General features: G+C 37.3%; 1 protein-coding gene across 3 annotated transcripts in view; it reads right to left on the bottom strand.

The window, feature by feature from the left end:
* Positions 1-21,818, bottom strand: part of LOC692810 (EN protein binding/engrailed nuclear homeoprotein-regulated protein) — an 85,628-nt gene that overhangs the window by 37,435 nt on the left and 26,375 nt on the right.

Below are 21,818 nucleotides of genomic sequence, written 5' to 3'. Positions count from 1 at the left end.
AGGGTGGTGGTACCTACCCGCGCGGACTCACAAGAGGTCCTACCACCAGTAAGTCCATAGACAACGTGATTACCACCACCCACCCTGAGACATAAAGTCAAAATTGAAATTGTATTATTTTAAATACTTTCATGGTTTACGTTAAAACATTTAAAGAAAATATATTATTATTAATTACGACCGAATTTCAACCCCTGGGCGATCACTAGTCGATGGGTACATAAAAGTACACGTATATCTTTTTTTTATCCCTTAGATGGGTGGACGTTAAGTGGTTACTGAAGCCCATAGACATCTACAAAGTAAATGCGCCACCCACCTCGAGATATAAATTCTAAGGTCTCAAGTATAGTTCATCTATTAACAATCTATGATGTCAATAATTTGTTATTAGATTTATCTACGAAAAATATCGATGTATTTAAAAAATGAGTCACTGCTAAAAGTGTGTCATTTGGACAGCATCGCTCGCAGCATTTTATGATCAAAACACAAAGTCAACCTCGTGAAACCTGATTTTATAAAACTGAGGCTACAAATTTCAACGCAATCGCGTAAAAATTTACATTGGCTTAACTCATCTTTATATAAATAACATTTATAAGTTTGCTTTTCTACAAGCAAATTAATACTCTTGATTTCTCTGATAGCTTGTTTATTTAAACTTACATCCATAGTTATATAAATTAAAACTTTTTACGTTGTAAATGATTTACTAGTACATCGTCCATGATCTCTTAATAATTCCTATGTATTCGTATTGAGTGATTTGACTTTTCCGGGACTCAAAACTATTTTTTATGGATTGAGACTTTAATCCCATGTCTTAAGGTATCCATGGTTATTCGTGAGTTCGTTTGCCAATCTATATATATACCATTATATTTGTACATATATTATACATTCAGGAAATTTAGTTCGTATTATTTATTATTCCATTCAAATACCGGTGAAACAGACACCGTCGACAAACAGTCTACGCTAGACATTAATTTGTTCCTTTCATATAACACTAATAATACTATCGATCAATAAGCCTTAAGCCGTATAAAATTGATTTAGGGGCAAAGTAAAAATCTCATAAATATTAAGGTACATCAAACAGTTACCAGTAAGGCTTTTAAGCAATTATGCGTAAATTTATTTTCTTTCAAATAATTCGTCGTATCACCATTTTACTTATACTAGAGGTCCCGCAGTAGTCGAAATTCGACTATAATTAATTGGAATTGTAAGTTTGTACACTATTATGATTGTATTTTATACTTCTATAATCACAAATTTCGCCAAGACTTCTCTATAAAAAATATTAACAAAGACAAACAATATTTAATATCTATTATCAATTTGACAACAGACGTCAAGAACAAAAGTTTGACAATCAATAGTATGCATGCGTGTGTGCGTCAAATACATGGTATGTAGTGTGTGTAATGTTTTCTTTATTGATTTAATGTATCTTTTATGCATTATTTTTAAAAAATATTAGCGTTGTGCACTTCTTGTCTATATTCTCTATAAGTGTGGAAAATTTCACACTCCTCCGTCCGCGCAATTTTCGTAAAAAGGGGTACAAAGTTTTTGCTTCGCGTATTAATATATAGATGTCTTTAATGACATTCGGAATTGATTAATAATCTATTACGGGAAATTAGTTTATACAAATATTAAGTAGAAGAAAAAACCAAGATATTATCTTGGCTTTTAGAATAATTTTCAAGATTTTTGCGTACGAAACAAATAAAAACGATCCTGTCAATGCACTCACAAACGACGACATTTTGTTAACTCGTTTTCTAAATACAGGTATAGGTATGTATCATCGGAATGAACGTCAGTTGAGACGATCAAGAAACAGGGCATTTACCCTCCGCCCTTCAACTACCTACACAATTACTGTCAGACGTTCACGCTCCGACACTAAATATCACAAAGTTTGGTCACAGATTTTAAGTAGACACAAAAAGGACTTATAATGTTAGTCTCTGTTAGAGTGTAGGTTTTATTTTATTCCATAAAAGATATAAGTGACATTCAAAATGTTGAATAGAACATTTTGAATTTATTGGCTAACAAAGGGCTATAAGGTCTATAATTCAAAGCCAAATGCGTATCGATAATCATTAAAGAGAAAGCAACTTGTCATGCGCGGGCATTGGAATCGAAAAGCAAGTCGCTTTCGTCGCTTGAATACCTGAAAGAAAGTTCTCAACGAGAGAGAGTATCGAATAGAGAGAGAATCGTATTTATTAATCTAAATTACGTACCACGAAATAATCGTAAAACCTCTAAAGAAATTATTATCATAGACAATTCAATTGATTCAAATACATTCGATGTTTTTATTCAATTATCTTAACTCCAAATTCAAATTAATTTGCTGCATTATACAGGCTACCACCGAAAGCTTGCGATACACCTGTCCTGTTATTTTTTAAAATTGTTTAAAATATAGACTTTGATTTCAGTTCAGTTCATTTTTCGTCATATATTTATTATATGTACCGATTCGAATCCCGAGTTTATTTTTGTGACTATCAATCCAATTTAAAAACTTCATGAGTAGGTAGGTACTTAAGGTTTCAATTTAGATTATTCATACTAAAATTTTACAACTTCTTATTCTAATAATATCTTCCTATTGTGTCTAACGCGTCATTGTTTCGGCAAACAAAAGCATTGTGAAAGCTAACCTAGCAGCATCCATATATGTACACGAGTGCAAAAAAAACATCTTTAACAGTTATTCGTGATGAGTGATCATTTCACCGCGTGGCCCACTGACATTCCATAATTGTCTTGCGCCTCACTATCTCCTCTGGTCGCTCGTACCGCTATTCACGAAGAAAACAGACGGCTAAAGTGTTTGCTCTCGTTCAATAAATAATGCTTTTCTGTTCCAATAATCCAGGACATTAACACAGCGTCGCATCTGTGCCGACAAATGTTTAAACAAGACGTATTCTTTCACTTTATTCAGGTTAATAGATTGTTATAATATTCAATCTTTGCTTTCTTTGTTCTGGTATCGCGTTATTAATTTTTTTATTTTTCTAATATTGACATGGATCCGCCCGGGATCTTGTAACTGAGCGGCCCTTTAAACTCCAGTCCACTTTATTACGCTCATTAGAGAATATCATACAATTTCGTCTTTTATTGGTTCACTAGTATGTATACACAAACAATTTATGAAACAAACTAAAATAAGAAACATATTTTTTTTCTACCGGAAAACTAATCGCCTATTATATTCTCGCGCTAAGGAGTTGGAGTATGTACGACTTCCGTCTTCTTCAACCCATGTCCACTCAATGCTGAGTGTAGGTCTCTTAGTCTTCATAGCCACTCACTAAACGACTCTACTGCACTCTCGCCCGAACCTCCAAGCCTCACTAAAACTGAAGCCAGAAGAAGTAGAAGAGTCAACAGCGCAATAAAACATATAGCCATTCTAAGGACAGGTATCCATAGGAGTCGTCGTTGAAAGCGAATATATATCCTTCGGTCATCATAGTTCTGAGATACTGCCCTAGATCCGAACCAGCTTGGCAGGTTGAAACGCGAGCGTCTACAATTCGCTCTTTTATATCAATGGCGTGCTAGAGTATGGACAACAAGCCACGTGGCCTCAAACGCCTTCCTTCCTTCTCAAGTTACTTCACGGTGACGCAGAGCAAATAACAACCGAAGCATCTACAATCTCTCATCATCAATAATCTGTCACACGCCCACACTCTCAAATCACAGTTCATCACCCAGTCAAGACAAAATTTACTTTAGTAAACATACAACATAAATTGCATAGTCTTAAATATATTTTAAAAGCAATCAATGCAGCAAATCGATCATTTAATATTTTCTCATCAAATACCGATAGGAAGATCTCTATTCAACAAGTAATCATAATATATCTGCTCATATATTGTGACTGCGGGCGCAGTACGTGACGTTGTCATGGACGGTCGCCTATACTCGTAATACCACCAGTAATACGTTATATTTTTTTTATATCTCACACTTCCCATCAACAATAGTGCTGATCGAAGACCTCACACGCCGAAATTTGATCGCGGAGCTGGCATTGTCGTTTATTTATTTCAACTGATGTAAAGGACATACATATTTGATTTTTACGACCTCTTGCTGTCATTTAGTCAGTATTACGTTTTAAAAGCGATGTTCATATTTGTCGCGTCGACCCTGCAACCCACGTCGTACCTTCAACCGTCAAGAAATTTTAATTCGGATACACCCTAAATCCCTACGATTTCACGAATGTTCGATTTTAAAATCGATTTTTTTTTCTTTTAAAGCATTACTCGTTTATTAGCGTGTGACATCGGAGAGTCATTGCAACATGGCCGGGTCTTAATTTGAATGCACCTTTGAATGCACAATGAATCTTTTGCGTGGTCCCGTATTCTCTTTTTTAACAGGGCTATGTTTTAATAAACATAGTATACCGAAGAGACTATTCAAAATATCTCTGTGTAAATATTACCACAAACGTCACATATAATACATGACTGAAATACAAATGACAATGGTCACAAGTTATTAATAAGCAAAGATAATTTTTCAACATTAAAATAATGTTTATTAAAGAGTACGATCATTTTATAGATCAATTTTCCATAAAATTATTGCCACGTGTGGCGTTGAAGCAAATAAAAACGGATATGTCTACACTCTAATGATGCTTCGGTAAATTTCCACGGCACAGTATTCAATACTTCTAAACAAACATTTATTAACGTAACTTAGTGATATTTTACTTTGCACTTTTATTTTAAGTTGTATTTTCCCGTTCACCTTCCACTTGAGGAAAACATTAACTTCATTTTAAGACTTCTATGACAATGTTCTGTCTTTGTTGAAGTGGAAAAATGTTCTAGTTCTATTTTGCAAGTACTTATGGAGTTTTCTTTTTCTATTAGGCGATACAAGCGAAGTTCATATAATTTTAAGCGATTACTGAAATTCATAGACTTCTAGAGCATGAATATCGACGCCATCTTGAAAAATATTAATTGGAGTTCGCAGTTACTTTAAATTAAATATATTATAGTTCCACATTCGAATCGAATCCCAAGCTAACAAAAAAATCTGCAATATATGTACCAGAAACATTATAGATTACAAGTACATCCAGATTCCGAGAACTAAATATCTTTCATGAAGATTTTGATATAGACTGAGAATCACCGGTGGTACAATAGTTCGAGTTACCATTAACCACTAGGCCATAACGGCGGTGATATCGTCTTCAGAACCTTCAGACCGGAACCCGTGATTCCTTTGCAACAAAAATAGATAATCTGATACTATCCTTACAAATTCACAAGCCTTCGTATTCATAATACTCATAATACAGCCCCTACTACACCAGTTAACATCCGGATCTGCAAAAAGATCTTTATCACTTTTTACCCGTGTCAGCCAACTACGCCGCAGCTTATGATTGAAAGCTTCAAGAGTGATTTTCAATTGATTCGCTTGATTATGACACAAACACGACTAAAAAAAAAACATTGTATTGAACGTGTAAACATATATTCTTAACGAGATAAATAACAAAAGGTTAAAATGCTATTTAATCCTACATTATATTCATTTATCAATACTTGCAAGGTAATCTTATGGTTTATTTTTATAATTACAGCGGCAACGGTTTATTAAGAAAAGAGCTGTTTTAGCGACTAACAGAATAATTTGTACAAAAGATATCCTTTGGATAAAATAAAAATATGAAGTAGACATAGCGTTATTTTTGTAGACATGAACTTATGCTTTAATATCGAAATTATAATCAGTCCATTGCCTCGAGAATTTCATTATCTCTAGATAATACGGTACGAGATGCAAAACCAAAGTAATGGAATTATTAACCAGCTCCGTACATTTTCTTTAGATAATATAATTGAATGCGACTGGAATTATACAATATGATTACCGGTACGATTTATATATCTTTGAAGGATAATTCTTTTCACGGTATAGCCGGCATAAGAGTATGTCTTCTATATGTATCGCAATTCACTGCGTTTAAGTCATATATACATATACATACTCGCAGCTTGTATTGGTTATTAGCAGTATTTTTTCGCGGTCCTTGTGCTCGATAATGATAAATGAAAGGTTCATAATAAGTAGCCGTTGACCGAAACCGGAACGTTCGCGATTGCATAAGTCCATGTGCGGTTTGTGCCTGTGGAACCAGTAGCGGGTGCAATGACCGATCGACCCTGATTTTTGCGAATTTTTGTTTTAAATCTCTCACAACGTACGGATCCCTCGTAACTGTACCTGAGTGTCAAAGTCAGACGTTGAAATATTAGTCGAGGAGAATGTAGTCTTGACGAAGGCTATCCAAATCACATCTTTTTCAGTTGTCCTCGTTTATCTTCTTCCCTCTATGATCTCCTTCCTCCTGATATTCCTCGCCCCATTGATTTCAAATCTCTTCTTTCCCTTGTCAACTCCCCTTTCGTTTATATTCTTAGTTTGTCTGTCTTTTAATGAACTAACCCCTGTATATACCTAGTCAGGTCATAAATTCTGTCACATGTTTAATGTAAAATAATTGAAACAAGTTTATTCATTATGTAACCATTCATATACCAAAATTAACTTAACAAAACATAGATTCTTATGACACTAAAGTTTATTCAAAATGACCTCCGTGATTTTGAATACAGGCCTTCAATCTGCGCGGCCAGTCGTCTATCGCAGCACGAACGAGGTCCATGTCAATATCGGCGGCTGCCTTAATCAAGGATGTCTTGAGTGACTCCAAATTGGGATGAGGCTTTGAGCACGCCTTTTCCTCCAAGTGTTGCCATATCTTGTAATCTAACGGATTCAAATCTGGACTGGAAGAGGGCCAGTCTTCGTGCCGGATGAAGTCGATTTCACACGCCGCCAGCCAGTCTGGTGTGCTCTTCGCTCTATGAGCTGGCGCCCAATCTTGTTGGAATACCCAGTGCCTGTTATTGAACATGGTATGAGAAACAGGTTCCACAAGGTTCGTCAGGACTGTATTTTGATACACAACTGCATTCGTTTTTACACCTTTCTTACAAAAATGTACCTCTGTTAAGCCCCAATAAGAAACTCCCAACCATACCATGAGCGAGGATGGAAAATGACCTCGTTGGACACGCGGAATACGGTTGCTCGCTTCTTCAATACTGTGTGCGTACACCTTATCATTTTGTTTGTTGTGGCTCTCTTCTACGGTAAAAAATTTTTCATCCGAAAAAAGAATTTCCCGATATATTTTTCCCGCGTACCGCTTCAACAAAGCGCGGCATCTCTTCAGTCTCAGGTCCATTAGACGAGCATTCAAACGATGTCCTGTTTTTCTTCGATATGCCCGAAGTCCTAAGTCTTCATTTAACACCCTTTTCACCGTGGTTCTGCTTAACCCCATCTGAAGGGCCAACATTTTCTGCTTCATCATCATCAGCCTGCGGCAGTCCACTGCTGGACATAGGCCTCCCCCAAAGCTCGCCACTGAACCCGATCTTCGGTTCCACGCATCCAGTTACTGCCAGCTGCCTTGCGCAGGTCGTCGCTCCATCTAGCAGGAGGGCGTCCTACACTACGTTTGCCGGTTCGCGGTCTCCACTCCAGAACACGTCTACCCCAACGGTTATCGGTTCTGCGACATATGTGACCAGCCCACTGCCACTTCAGCTTACTAACTCTGCGAGCTATATCGATCACTTTGGTTTTTGCCCGAATGACCTCATTGCGTATTCGGTCTCGCAATGACAAACCGAGCATAGCTCGCTCCATAGCTCGCTGAGTAACTTTTAATTGGTGGACCAGTCGCACAGTCAGTGTCCACGTTTCGGCTCCGTAGGTAAGCACGGGTAGGACGCACTGATTATAGACCTTTGTCTTCAGACATTGTGGTATGGGCGACGAAAAGACCTGACGAAGCTTCCCGAACGCTGCCCAGCCCAACTGAATCCTTCTGGTCACTTCCTTCTCAAAGTTGTTTCTACCTAGTTGTAGGGTCTGTCCCAGGTAGACATACTCTTGAACAACTCCGAGAGGTGTACCGCCAACATCGATTGGTCTCGGAATGACGTTTCCGTTAAACATTACCTTGGTTTTATCCAAGTTCATTCCGAGGCCAACCCGTTGGGATGCAGTATTAAGGCTGTGCACCATTTCTTGTAGGTCCTGCAGCGATTCCGCCATGATGACGATATCATCGGCAAAGCGAAGATGTGAGATGTACTCGCCGTTTATGTTGATGCCGCGTCCGTTCCAGTCCAGAGTCTTGAAGACATCCTCCAGTGCGTTTGTAAACAGTTTCGGGGATATAATATCCCCCTGTCTTACACCTCTGCGCAACTGGATTGGTCTCGTCTGGTCTTTCTGTACTTGGACGGTCATTGTAGCGGCATCGTACAGGCATCTTAGTGCATCGATGTATCGCCAGTCAGCTTGACACCGCTGCAAAGATTCCAGAACAGCCCAGGTCTCGATCGAGTCAAAGGCTTTCTCGTAGTCCACAAACGCCAGACATAGTGGCAGATTATACTCTTCAGTCTTCTGTATAATCTGCCGAACTGTGTGAATGTGGTCCACGGTACCAAATCCTCTTCGGAATCCTGCCTGTTCCGGAGGCTGGAAGTCGTCAAGTCTCTGAGCAAGACGATTTGTTATGACTCTTGAAAACAATTTGTAGACGTGGCTCAGGAGCGAGATGGGGCGATAATTCTTTAAAAGTGTCTTATCTCCTTTCTTAAAGAAAAGGACAACTATGCTCCTGCTCCACGCCTTTGGAGTTTTACCGGTAAAGAGGACAGTGTTGAAGAGCTTCTGGAGCTCCCTAATAACAGGAAGACCTCCTGCTTTCAAGAGCTCAGAAGTAACACCATCCTCCCCCGGGGCCTTTCCGTTTTTAAGATTTTCAAGAGCCATGCCGATCTCGTCTACACTAATCTGTGGCAGCTCGTCGGTGTAGTGGCGGGACAGTGTGGCTCGGACATCTGCTGGGTCGGAGACAGGCTTAGTTGCTTTGGAAGTATAGAGGCCTCCGTAGAAGTCCTCAATTTCCTTGAGAATCTCCGGTTTGGAGGAGAGAATTTGGCCATCCCTTTTGGTCAGTTTTGTAGGGTGGCTTTTACCAAGACGCTGCACGAACACCTTGGCTCCTCGGTTTTGCTCGATTGCGTCATTGATCCGCTGAGTATTGTACCGGCGGAGATCGCGTCGTATCAGCGTCCTGATTTTCTTATTAAGAGCCACCTTCTCTGATTGTGTGGCCTGTGTATTTTCTCGCCTATCTTCCATTAGCCGGAGAGTCTCAGATGATAACTTTGATGTTCTGCCTGTACGACCCTTTGGACACAGTCTCTGTCCCTCCTGTCTCAGTGTCCTCACCACGCCATCTAAGGCCTCGTCTACGTCTGTGGTGGTTTCCAAGGCAGCGAATCGGTTGTGGAGATCTAGCTGGAATTGCTCCGGATCTACAGCCATGTGATGTAGGCTGGGTCGAAGCGTAGACTTTATTAGACGAGTGCGTTCTAACTTGAAGTCCATATTCAGTGTGCCTCTGACAAGTCGGTGATCACTACCGGTATTGAACCTGCTGATCACAGAGACATCCCTGAATATATGCTTCTTGTCCGTCATAATAAAGTCTATCTCGTTTTTCGTCACAGTGTCGGGGCTTAGCCAAGTCCACTTCCTTTGTGGCTTCTTTTTAAAGAACGAGTTCATTAGAAAGAGCCTCTCGCGCTGAAGGAAGTTGACTAGCATTTGCCCCCTGTGGTTCCTACATCCATAACCGAAGGATCCTAGCACCGATTCGTCGCAAGTCTGTACTCCCACTTTAGCGTTAAAATCTCCCATGACAACATTGAAGTGGGCTTTTGTGGTATCGTGCAGAGCCCTGGTAATATCGTCGTACACAACCTCCACATCGTCATCCGAGTATGACGAAGTCGGTGCGTATACTTGCACCACCTTAAGGGAGTACCTTTCGGTGAGCTTAATTACGAGGTACGCTACCCGTGTCGACACACTGGATACCTCTACAATATTGTCTGTGAGGATTTTATTGACGAGAAAGCCAACTCCACCTTGTCCAGGTTGGTCTCCTTCCCGGAAGTAGAATAGGTGGCCTGAGTCCAGAGTTATGACGTCCTCCCCCTGTCTTCGGACTTCGCACAACCCTAGTACGTGCCATCGTATCCTTCCTAATTCCACTTCCAGTTCCTCAATATGTTCGTCAAGCCGCAGGGTCCGGGTGTTGAGAGTCGCCAGGGTCATTTGGTGGTAGCTGTCCATAGCCCGGGGATTCTTCGCACCCCCTGCCTTACCGTTACCATGACTGCTACCGTAGCCAGGGATAGTAAAGCTGCCGGGAACTGGGGGCCGTTTTTTATTTGTAGCTGCCATAAGGGGGGGTTATGCCGTAATCGCCACGCTTGGCAGGCGGGTTGGCGATCGCAGTGCTCGGTGCCTTGCACCGGTAATGCTGCTGCCCGTTACCGGCCAGGAGATTTCCGCACCGAGCGGTTTTTGTTGATGGTTATTCCGCCATCTATCGGTCGCCAGAGCCCTGTTCGTCAATCAGCAGGATGCACCACGTGCAGGTAGGGTTGGCATTTGAGACAGTGTGGTGTTAATTTGCCCCATTACATTTTCTGCTTACGTTTGGGATTTCTTTGAATTCGCGCCTTCACAGCTTTTATCACTGCTGGAGTCCTAACAGACCGAGGGCGACCACTTCTTGACCTGTCATCTACACTAGAGTCTTCATTGTATCGTTTGATGGTACGATAAACGAATCTTTTGGTTATATTCAAATTTTTCGGTATGTTAAAAATTTGAATTGGCGCGTAACCGCAACGATGCAACGCAATAACTGCAACACGGTCTTCTTTAAGCGTCCACTCCATATTTAAAAATGAGTAAAATTCTAAAAGTATACATTTTTATTTTAATGAACAATTTGAAATTCGAATTCAATAAACTTTTTTGTGGCCAGCATTCTAAAAGAAAAGTTTTTACTCTGTGACAATACTTATGATCTGACTAGTTATATTGTGTGCGTCTTATTTGTTTTAGGTAAATCAACAGAGATCCTGTCATCAAACATTCTCAGCTACTCACTTAATTCTTAGTGACTATCTGTGACCTTGCCCGTTCACGAAGCCCACTATAGAAAGCAGAGTATTATGTACACTTGACATTGGCGAAATCTAAAAGGAAACGCCATAAACCTAAGAGATAGATAGATTAATCGAGAAATCAGCAATAGGGTTGTTTAAATAAATCTTCAATGAAACGTTTCCAATTAATCATCTTCTACATGACAAATAATTACGAAGATTGAAATGTTCGTGAAATATTGAACAAGCGTATCAAAACAGCCACACCACTCGGTGATTGAGCAATTAAAATACTTCATTATTCCGTGGAAGCTTGAAACCTGACTACCGTCGTTTATTGAAGCGTTAAGGCATTAATTAACCCATCAGGATATTACGATGGGCAGACAATAGAAGCGAGGGTCTTGTTTGTCTCTCAGGTTCCCGAGCAATACGAATGTACCTAAAATTAACTTCAATATAACAAATAAATTAAATGTTATTATTTATTTATTTATTGCCTAGATGTGTGGACGAGCTCACAGCCCACCTGATGTTAAGTGGTTACTGGAACCCATAGACATCTACAACGTAAATGCGCCACACACCTTGAGATATAAGTTCTAGGGTCTCAGTATAGTTACAACGGCTGCCCCACCCTTCAAACCGAAACGCATTACTGCTTCACGGCAGAAATAGACGGGGCGGTGATACCTACCCGTGCGGTCTCACAAGAGGTCCTACCACCAGTAATTACGCAAATTATAATTTTGCCGGTTTGATTTTTATTACACGATGTTATTCCTTCACCGTGGAAGTCAATCGTGAACCATTGTTAAGTACGTATTTCATTAGAAAAATTGGTACCCGCCTGCGGGATTCGAACACCGTTGCATCGCTATATATACGAATGCACCGGACGTCTTATCCTTTAGGCCACGACGACTTCAATATTCATATTTTATAGAGATACAGATAACACAATATCAAACATACTTTGCATGTTTGTGTGGGCGTTCGTGCATGTTAATTACCACAACGACTGAATCAATTTGAATATGTGTATTTATTCAGTTTTATAATATTATATAGAGCCTAGCGATTCGTAGTGTTCGAATTTAATTCCATTGGTTTAAAATAAAAGTCGGTCAAGCTAGATAGATTAATGCTGAAGATAATAATTTTATTGATTTAATAACCAATCAAGACCAGTAAATAAAGTGTCGGCTGATAATAACGAGGTTTTTTTTCTTTCAAATAATACATATTTTAGTTTACTTTTTATTTCGGTAATATTTAAGGTTATCAATATATTTAAGGTTATTACATTATTACAGTTACCTGCTTCTATTATCTTTTCGTACTGAGTGACGACTTTCGTTGGCAAATAGCGATTAGTCAACAGGATATATAGGTTATTTTTTACAGAGAAACTATGTATGATTTTTGTGGGACACGTATTTCGTAAGTTTTGATAAGTGATTTTTAAATTACAAATAAAGCGCGAGCTACAATATAAGACACGTATAGTAAAATCGTTAATTTAGTACTCTTGACAAATTGACGCGTTTAAAGTCACCGACGCGTGCTCATTCATATATTTTCGACAATACGAAATCATAGTTATCGATTCAAGTGACCTCTTGTAAATCTACGTAGAACATAATTGCGGAAGAAATTAAACGCGCACTAAAGCGGTTATGTAATCGTTTCGTGTAGTATATTTTTTTATACCGATAAAATAAACATCTATTGCTCCTTAATGAAATTCGAGAGACAATTCTCATCAAATATACATAAGTATTATAATACATTGAATGATACGCATTTTTTGTATTGCTTGTAGGCTCACGATCCAACAAGCTATCAAGTGATTAACTAGAACCCATAGACATGATAAGATAAATGTCATTATCTTAAGACAGTAATACAGTTGAAGTTTAATTTATATTGTATAACAATTGTCTCACCCTTCAAACAGGAACACTTGACTACTTCGCGGTGGAAATAGGCAGGATTGTGGTACCATGCATACTTACCAGTATTACGCATTTTTTTTTCTAATTTTAACCCTCGTTTTAATCATGTTAATGACCCATAATGGCAGTCAGTAATTTTGTTTAAGAATTCGGAGTCTTAGAGTAACTTATACTTATCTGGTATGTGTTTCCGGTACTTATAGAGTGGGGAAAAACTCGAAATTGGAGCTATTGAGTGCGGAACGTTTAATGCCAATAAAACATTCATAAATCTAATCGAAAGTTTCGAAGTGAGGTCAATTACTTTAAGATTGGCTCCAAAACTTTCCCGGCAATTCATTTCATTGGTCGTCTCCCTTGAACGCCGTTCTTTTTCTACGTCGCATCATACGTTCTGACTAAGTAGCCGTTTCGATAACTGAGTTTATCCACTCTCCAAATCTTTCTATCGTGTAGAGCCCTACAGTCCTGATTATTATATTACCTTAAAAACACTGCGCAAGGGAGAACTTACAGCCAAAGTAGAAAACGTGGATTTTCACGTTTTCAACTGCTTAAATTTTAAATTAGGTTTAGTAATAGTAATTATGTGTTATTTGTGGGCAAGCTGAAAGGCATATCCGGCGGTCTGTGCAAACCATATCGTCAGTTGCGAAGCAGTTAAACGCTTTAAGGGTAAGAAGACATCCACTAGTACATTAAGTTTCAATCCAAAGAATATCATAACTATTATTTTACTGAAATTTAAATCCTCGGCTCGACGCCTCAAGGTGGGCGGTAGCATTCACGTTTGATACAGTACGAGCCTGCCGTACAAGCTCTGGCTAAAGTGGTCCATGAGCTTTACAAGCTCCCACAAGCTTAACAATTTTCAATAACGCCCTGGCGTTACTTTTGATCCCGTCTTAATTTTATTCTGTGATTCGTTTACTGCTTTCGTAGAAAGCGAAATTTTAATTTAATTTCGGATCTTAAGCATCGGGAATTAAATAAATAAAGTAAAGAAAATATATGAACGCGAACTCTTAAAATATTATTATGTATTGTCGTTTGTACGTCATTCATCATTTTTATTTGTGCACTCGCACTGTTATAATATAATGGCAGAAACAAATCCTAAAGCTTATTTTATTTAGATAATTTCATAAAACGATATGATAAGAAAAAAATGGGAAAAGATTAAACTAAAAACTCAAATTTGAAATCAAACTATAAAGATGTAGGTATGTAACATTCCAATGAAACACAATTGCCAGTGCAACTCTTTGGAAAATTCAACAGCACATCAATCAACACCACAAGATAATGAACTATGTATATACTAAAACAAAAATACAAACCTAAAATATATATTACAATTAGCGATTTTATCGCTTGCACTTAATGCATGTCCTAGCAAATGTTATGTTAAATGTAGCCGTATTAATGAGCAAACGATCTTCGCTTCAAAACATATTTCTTCACGAAATCGCAAGGAGAATTCCTTCAGTAGAAACTCGTCGAAATTTACATGCACACAAATTAAAAAGTTCGGCATGGCAACTCAGCAAATCTACCAGAGGAGGAAGTTTTCCTATTAATGTACGGTACGGAACATACAATCTCGAATTGCAGGAAAACAGGAAGAACAACAAATACTACTCGAATTGAAGCTAATAATTATTTATGTATGTCGTTTCAGTTACTGTACAGAAATGTATTGCACTATACGTACTACGTACGTTCTATCTATACAGTACAGTACATGGCTTATTAGAAAGATAATTTCGTCCATTTCTCTGACAAAATTTATCTATACATATAAATAAAATTGGAGTGTCTGTTTGTAATATTGAAATAACCGCTTTTTACTAAATGCATATGAATATCTATACGGTACATACACCAAAATAGCATTTTTTACAATTTTTGTCTGTCTGTCTGTTTGTTCCAGCTAATCTCTGGAACGAGGAGAAAATCGCCGGATCCCGGCTCCGCAACGTGGACTAAGTTGCATTTATTCTTTAATCTCTCATTGCCCACTTGGTCTTATGTGGCTACCGAGGCTCACAGGGTCACAGCGTAAATACCGTCACTCGCCTTGATACAAAAACTCTCCATTGCATCTTAGCTGTCCAACGCTTTAAACCGAAACACATGACTGTATCACGACAAAAATAGAAACAACCAAACCGTGTGGATTTACATTATACCTAACCACCATTAAGCATTGGTGTTTATAATGGACCGTCGACTTGTCTGGAGTATTTTCGTTCATTTGATTTATAATAAAATATACCTTCCACTACTTATTTGAGAAATAATTAGCAATCAATCGTCATCTATAGAAAACATCGCCACCTGAATAACGGGATTTAAAATAATAATAAAAACTAATAAATTGAAATACTAAGCTTGTTTCATAATAAGTAAAACCCTAGTAAATTTTCTTTATCTATTTTACTGTTATTACCATGGAGCGGTTGCAAACATTAATGGACGGTCCCTTTGTATACTTTACTGGCCACGTAAAGCCCTTTTCATTTGGAAAAAAAGACGAGATCCGAGTGTAATAAGTCTAAGGAATTCATTTTCTTGAATCACTCAGACTTATCTTTGCGTAAATTAAATGTTAGAGATTTTTATAGAAGAAGAAGAAAAATTCAAACACAAATGTTTTTTTTATATACTATGTGCGCGTATCAGTTTCCAAAATCAGTTTTCTATTATATAATTCAATCTTTTGCGACTGGAGATTAAATTAGATTTATTTCTAACTAAAAACACTAGACCATAAAAAACACTACGTAGTGACAAGATAATTTTATCGACGCAAAAAACGAAAACCCGTTTCTTTTATTGAGTAGAAAATCGCTACGGTTATTATTCTGATTTTAGGAAAATTGTCTGATATAATACCATTCAGCTATCAGCAAATACTGCGCGTTATGCTACAACAAATAGATGTATTCCATAAAATATGTTCCGAAAATCAGCACGAAGCGCTGTTGAGTTTCTGTAGTCTCGTTAATTTAATCATTGGCATAATAAAATCATTGGCCGCATACGTGTCGGAGCATAATTTGCGAATAGCACTAAATTCTTAAATCTTTATTTTTCATTGAGCATGAACAAATTTCCCAGAAAATGCAAACGATCAACTGCAATTATTGATTGTCAAAACTAGTAAAACCAGTTTCCGGGTTTTAATTAAAATCTAGAACCGGCGACAACCCACTTCTTTAGTTTTAAGTGCATTTATTTATTTCATTTACAACAGCTCATTTTATTATATTCATGAATAATCTAAACAGTACATTCGAGAGCATTCTAGTACGTTCTCGTCATTTTAAAATCCAGTGACGGGGCATAGGTATACTTTTACACCAGAACGTTATTGATTTGGGACTTTGGGCATTTGGGAAGACAATTTATATATGTATATCATTTTAGCTGGGTGGTGTCGACGTAGAATAGCGCCAGCCCATCTCTTGCAGTCTTAGATGGTTGATTGTTATAATGGCCCACCTGGTTTGAAGTGGTGGTGGAAGTCCATAGACATCTACAATGTGCCTACGGGATTCGAACGCCGTGGCATCTCTAGTTACGAATGCACCGAACGTCTTACCTTTTAGGCCACGGCGGCTTCCTTTAGGCCACGTCGACTTCATAAAAAGTGCCTAAGGGATTCACCGGAGTACGGGCCAAAAGTGTTCTTTGAACATTGTACTAACGGATTGCAATCGTCAATTAGCATAAAGCCGGTAAGCCTACGCGTATAAGAATCAAGTAGAATCAGGAAACTCACTCAGGTTTCCATGGCCGGATGTTATTTCCTAAATGTATCCGACATAAATTACTCACAACTTCGCAATCTTTGAAAATGTTCATCAAACTTCCACTTCGAATATAAAACTTTTATGGGCAGATCTCCCTCGTGAATTGTGATTTATTTCTGTACATCAGCCTAGTAATTCAAAACTTGGTTCGGTGAATGAAATCGACGATTTGATTCCAGAAAGTTGAACGTTTAAGATTTTCGAAGTTTTTAAAATCTTATAATTGATTGTACGCAAATAAAATAGTATTAAAAATTATAAATGTACATCATTTCCAGCTAGTTACTGGCGCTCACTGAGTTTCTCGCCGGATCTTCTCAGTGGCTTGCGATTCCGATCCGGTGGTAAATTCACCGCAGCATTGCTTATGCTAGGGCTAGTGTTAACAAGTTCTGTGAGAATGAGCCCCGTGAGCTCACCTTCCGCATGCGCGTAATTGGAATAGCCGGTCAGGCAACCAGTGATTAGGGATTAAGAAATAAGCGCCTGATTATTTCTATGAATTTCATTCAATATAAGCATTAAATATTTCAAGTATAAACATACTTATACTGGTGGTAGGACTTCTTGTGAGTCCGCACGTGTAGGTACCACCACCCTTTCTATTTCTGCCGTGAAGCAGTAATGCGTTTCGGTCTGAAGGGTGGGGCAACCGTTGTAACCATACCTTAGAACGTATATCTCAAGGTAGGTGGCGCATTTACGTTGTAAATGTCTGTAGGCTCCAGTAACCACATAACACCAGGTGGGCTATGAGTTCCTCCACCCATCTCAGCAATAAAAATAAAATAAAATACTTAGCGGTAATCAATTAGATAATAAAAAAAAACTATCTTATCACTATTTGATGACAAAAGCACCACTAGCCGCTGTGAACAAAAACTAAGTTCAAGGTCGAACTTAATCTTCAAAAAACCACACAATTACGTTCTATTCTAAGAACTTCAAACTTCAGTCTCCATCTTTGATTAAAGTGAAACAGAACCAAAAATAACAACTTTTTGACAATAGAGAAATTCGTAAAAAGTATATTTGGTTCTATGTATTACCACTATTATGTAATAAGCTTTAATTATAAATCACATGCTATATTCAGTACATAATAGTTTGGTAATAGAGACAAAGGAACAATCGACTGTATTTTTCCATTAGTTTAGGAGGCAAGCAAGTTCACGAACCACCTGCTGCTTATCGTTTGCCAGCACCCTTTGTGTTGACAGAAAAACTGCCTAACATTTAATTCCTCAAATGCTTAATTTGGGGCAGAATTAAAATAATACCTCCTTCGTACGGACTCTTTATGTAAACTAACTAGTACAAATTTCTTGACAGATTCAGAAGAGCACTACTTTTTTTAAGACAGGTATTAGCAAATTCTTTCAGGCTGAGACCCGTGAGCTCATCGACTAGTCACAATGAATCCAGAATAGCCCCCAGGCTACTAGAAGATAGGTAGGCAAAAGAAAAGAATTTTCTACAGCATCCATTAAATACTCAAATAGTTACGAAAAATGCCACACTCCGCTGTAGCTATAGCTAAAGTTACGAAATACGAGCTTTGTTGAAAAGACTTGCACGCCACCTACCATACGGTAATGACGCTATTACGTAAAAGTTTTTATGTAAAACACTAACAACTAGACCAGATGCAATACGGAGAAGATACAAGCATTCTCCACAACCGCAGTATCTTTAACTTCTGATGTTTTATGGAGTATTCTAAAACACTAATATAAGGAGTTTAGTGAAATTCAATTTAACTATTCCTTCAATGAAATTACAAGACATTTTGTACATCCCACACCAAATAAGATGTAGCTTTTCGTTAATAACGCAACTTTTTGTAAGCTCGATTCGATTAAAAGCTCGATTAGGTACTGATGCAGAAAGGTGTCCTGGCTATTTATTTCTGTCGAGTGAAGCATTACAGTTTAAAGGGAAGACATACTTGTATACAAATACAATTGAGATTTCAGCCTCATATTTCGAGATGGCTGGCGGCATTCGCTTTGTTGTTTCTATGAAATTCTGTAATCAAGTTACACCCGAGCGTGAGCTCTTAGTAACTACTTCACCCACTCGTTTTCCGACTCATCTTACAATTCCATTGTAACTAAATACAGAACTGTTGGATGGGGGAAACGGAATAAGTTCTCAATATGTTATTAAGAAATCCGTTTAAGGAACAATGCATACGTAATGTCAAGCAGAAGGGGCTGTCGTAATTTAAACTCTTTACTGAATTGTTTATTTTCAAAAACGAATTTCAGGAACGACTAGTAAGTAACCTTCTCGTAAAATAATTTTATGAAAATTTATTTCCTTTGTTATTCAAGTATTAGGTACTTTAAAATTGCCTGGTAAAAAGTTATTTACTTTCATAGATAGTGATCAGGATCTTATTTATATAATTTGAAATAAAATGATTATATGATCGAGGTGTACCAATCGAACATCAGCATTTCACGTTTCAGCAGATGCTCATATACTTTTTATATTCAACACAATCCATCGAGCTAACTTTATGACAATTATCAAAATTAATTATTAATTATGTAGAAATTATAAGTCAATATGTACAAAATAGGAATCATTGGTTTTCCTTGGAGGGCCGCCTTCATCTAAGGACGGATTCTTGCAAATACGTAAAAATAAAAATACAAAAAATTAGGTAAATATTACGATAAATTATTAAACGATAATGTTTTGCTAGCAACAATATGAATAAAATATAACTGAATTACATAGTAAGTAGATTTAGCATTGTTATAGCATTCTTTTTTCATGTACCGTTATTACTACGTATTATTTTGTAAGAAATATAGAGGCCATTTTTATTTTGTTATTTTATATAAGTTATACTTTTGATATACTAACAGCTTATATAATTCGTTGGATTTTTTGCGTAAGAAGTTAAATTTAAATATATTTTGGTATTTCGAGAAGCCAATTTTATTTTAATTTTTTTATGTTTTGTACAAACAAGCTCACGACCTACTTTGTGTTAAGTACTTAGCGTAACACATGGAGATCATGAAGTTAAGAATCCCGACACCTTTCACACATTTCCACAAAAACCCCAATCATATTGTATAACCTCTATCCCTTCCCACATAACTGCTTCGCGACTAAAATTGTCAGGAAAAAAGTTTCCAAAAATAGTAATTATTACGGTATGAATAATCGCTAGTAGTTAATAAATACCCGACTTGCGTCAATAAATTACTCGAACATATAATATTTATAGATACGGGATATGTATACCGTGCACTTAACTCCTTACTTACTCACTTAAGTCTGTTCGCAGCGTGAATCTCTGTGGGATATGAATTAAGCTATACTACAATTAAGACTTGTTTTATTTAAGACTCTGTAAAGATTAAATTTCATAATTTTTTCAGTATTTATCCTAACATCTAAGCATGTAATCTGGATAACGTTCTATTTTCATGTAATTTTTAAGAAAAAGTGTAACCTGAAAATCAGTATCTGAAGCTTAAGACAATAGAAATTGTTTCCATACTTCTTTGTAAAGAGTAAATTTATATTATGTATTATTAGATCAAGTTTTAACCTGTTGAGTAAGTGTCAGTATGTACGTAGCGATTCCGGATATCAGCCACAGATTATACATATTATCTTGGATGAAACTATTGTTGCCAATCATAGATTACCACAATATACCACAGATTTTGTAACATTGTTATTTGTAACTTAAAAGTATATTTAAATGTTAGTAAAGTAAGGTCTTTTCTATACCAAGCTGCTGATAGTGATCACTCAACATCATGTGGGACGCAGCAACGTAAAAATAGAGCTTTTTCTTGTTGCTAGATAACTTTAGTACACTCTATTATAAGATCTAGATAATTTTGTCACTGACTGAAAACTTTGCTGACTGAAAACCAGCGCTAATTATGTAATCAGCATTATGCTGAGTTGAGATCGAATTTATGGTGAAAAGTCTAATCATTTATTTTTCCTAAGGTTCCTTAAATTCAAGCTTAGCAAGAAAAATTTTGTTTGTTGTCTATTGAATTGTTTATTCAAGATAATTAATATCACACCCCATATTGTATTATTAGATTTATGAGAAAATGAAGACATTAGGTAGTGCGAGATTCAATTATAATTACGTAATGATATTGCATAAGTATAATAATGATATAATAAAAATACACCTTAGCCATCCTTGACGATATATTTTGAATTGAAAAAAAGATCCTTCTTTTTAACTTAAAATTTTTTAATTCACCTAAGAGAAGCTTTTTCGTTTGCCTTAGAATACCGACGATCACACAACCCGCCTGACGGTAAGTAATCACCGTAACTCCTGGACAACAGCAATGCCAGAGACAAGGCCAAGTCACTGTCGGTCTTATATTGAAGCATAAACATTAATTCTACTCGCTTTTATATTACTAAATCAATTTAACTGTAACCAGGTCAATTATGAAGTGAAGCATGTCGCAGATGTAAAACAGTGTGATTCGGGCATTAGGTTGAAAATTGCGTCTCAATATCGTGTTACATGTTCGGTTAACTGACTTCCTCACGCCATATTAACCGTGAAATGGAATCTTACAAATTAAACTGATAATCTAATCGTAAAACTTTTATGTGATGCAGAGCAACACTATAAATATAATCTTTTTTTTATTTATTTATTGCTTAGATGGATGGACGAACTCACAGTCCACCTGATGTTAAGTGGTTACTGGAGCCCATAGACATCTACAACGTAAATGCGTCACCCACTTCGAGATATAAGTTCTAAGGTCTCAGTATAGTTACGACGGCTACCCCACCCTTCGAACCGAAACGCATTACTGCTTCACGGCGGAAATAGGTGGGGTGGTGGTACCTACCCGTGCGGACTCCCAAGAGGTCCTACCACCAGT

The sequence above is a fragment of the Bombyx mori genome, chromosome 11 (genome assembly GCF_030269925.1).
Source record: "Bombyx mori chromosome 11, ASM3026992v2".
Taxonomy (NCBI): Eukaryota; Metazoa; Arthropoda; class Insecta; order Lepidoptera; family Bombycidae; genus Bombyx; species Bombyx mori.
The sequence above is the reverse complement of the archived record's forward strand: the minus strand, read 5'-3'. Positions and strand labels throughout refer to the sequence as shown.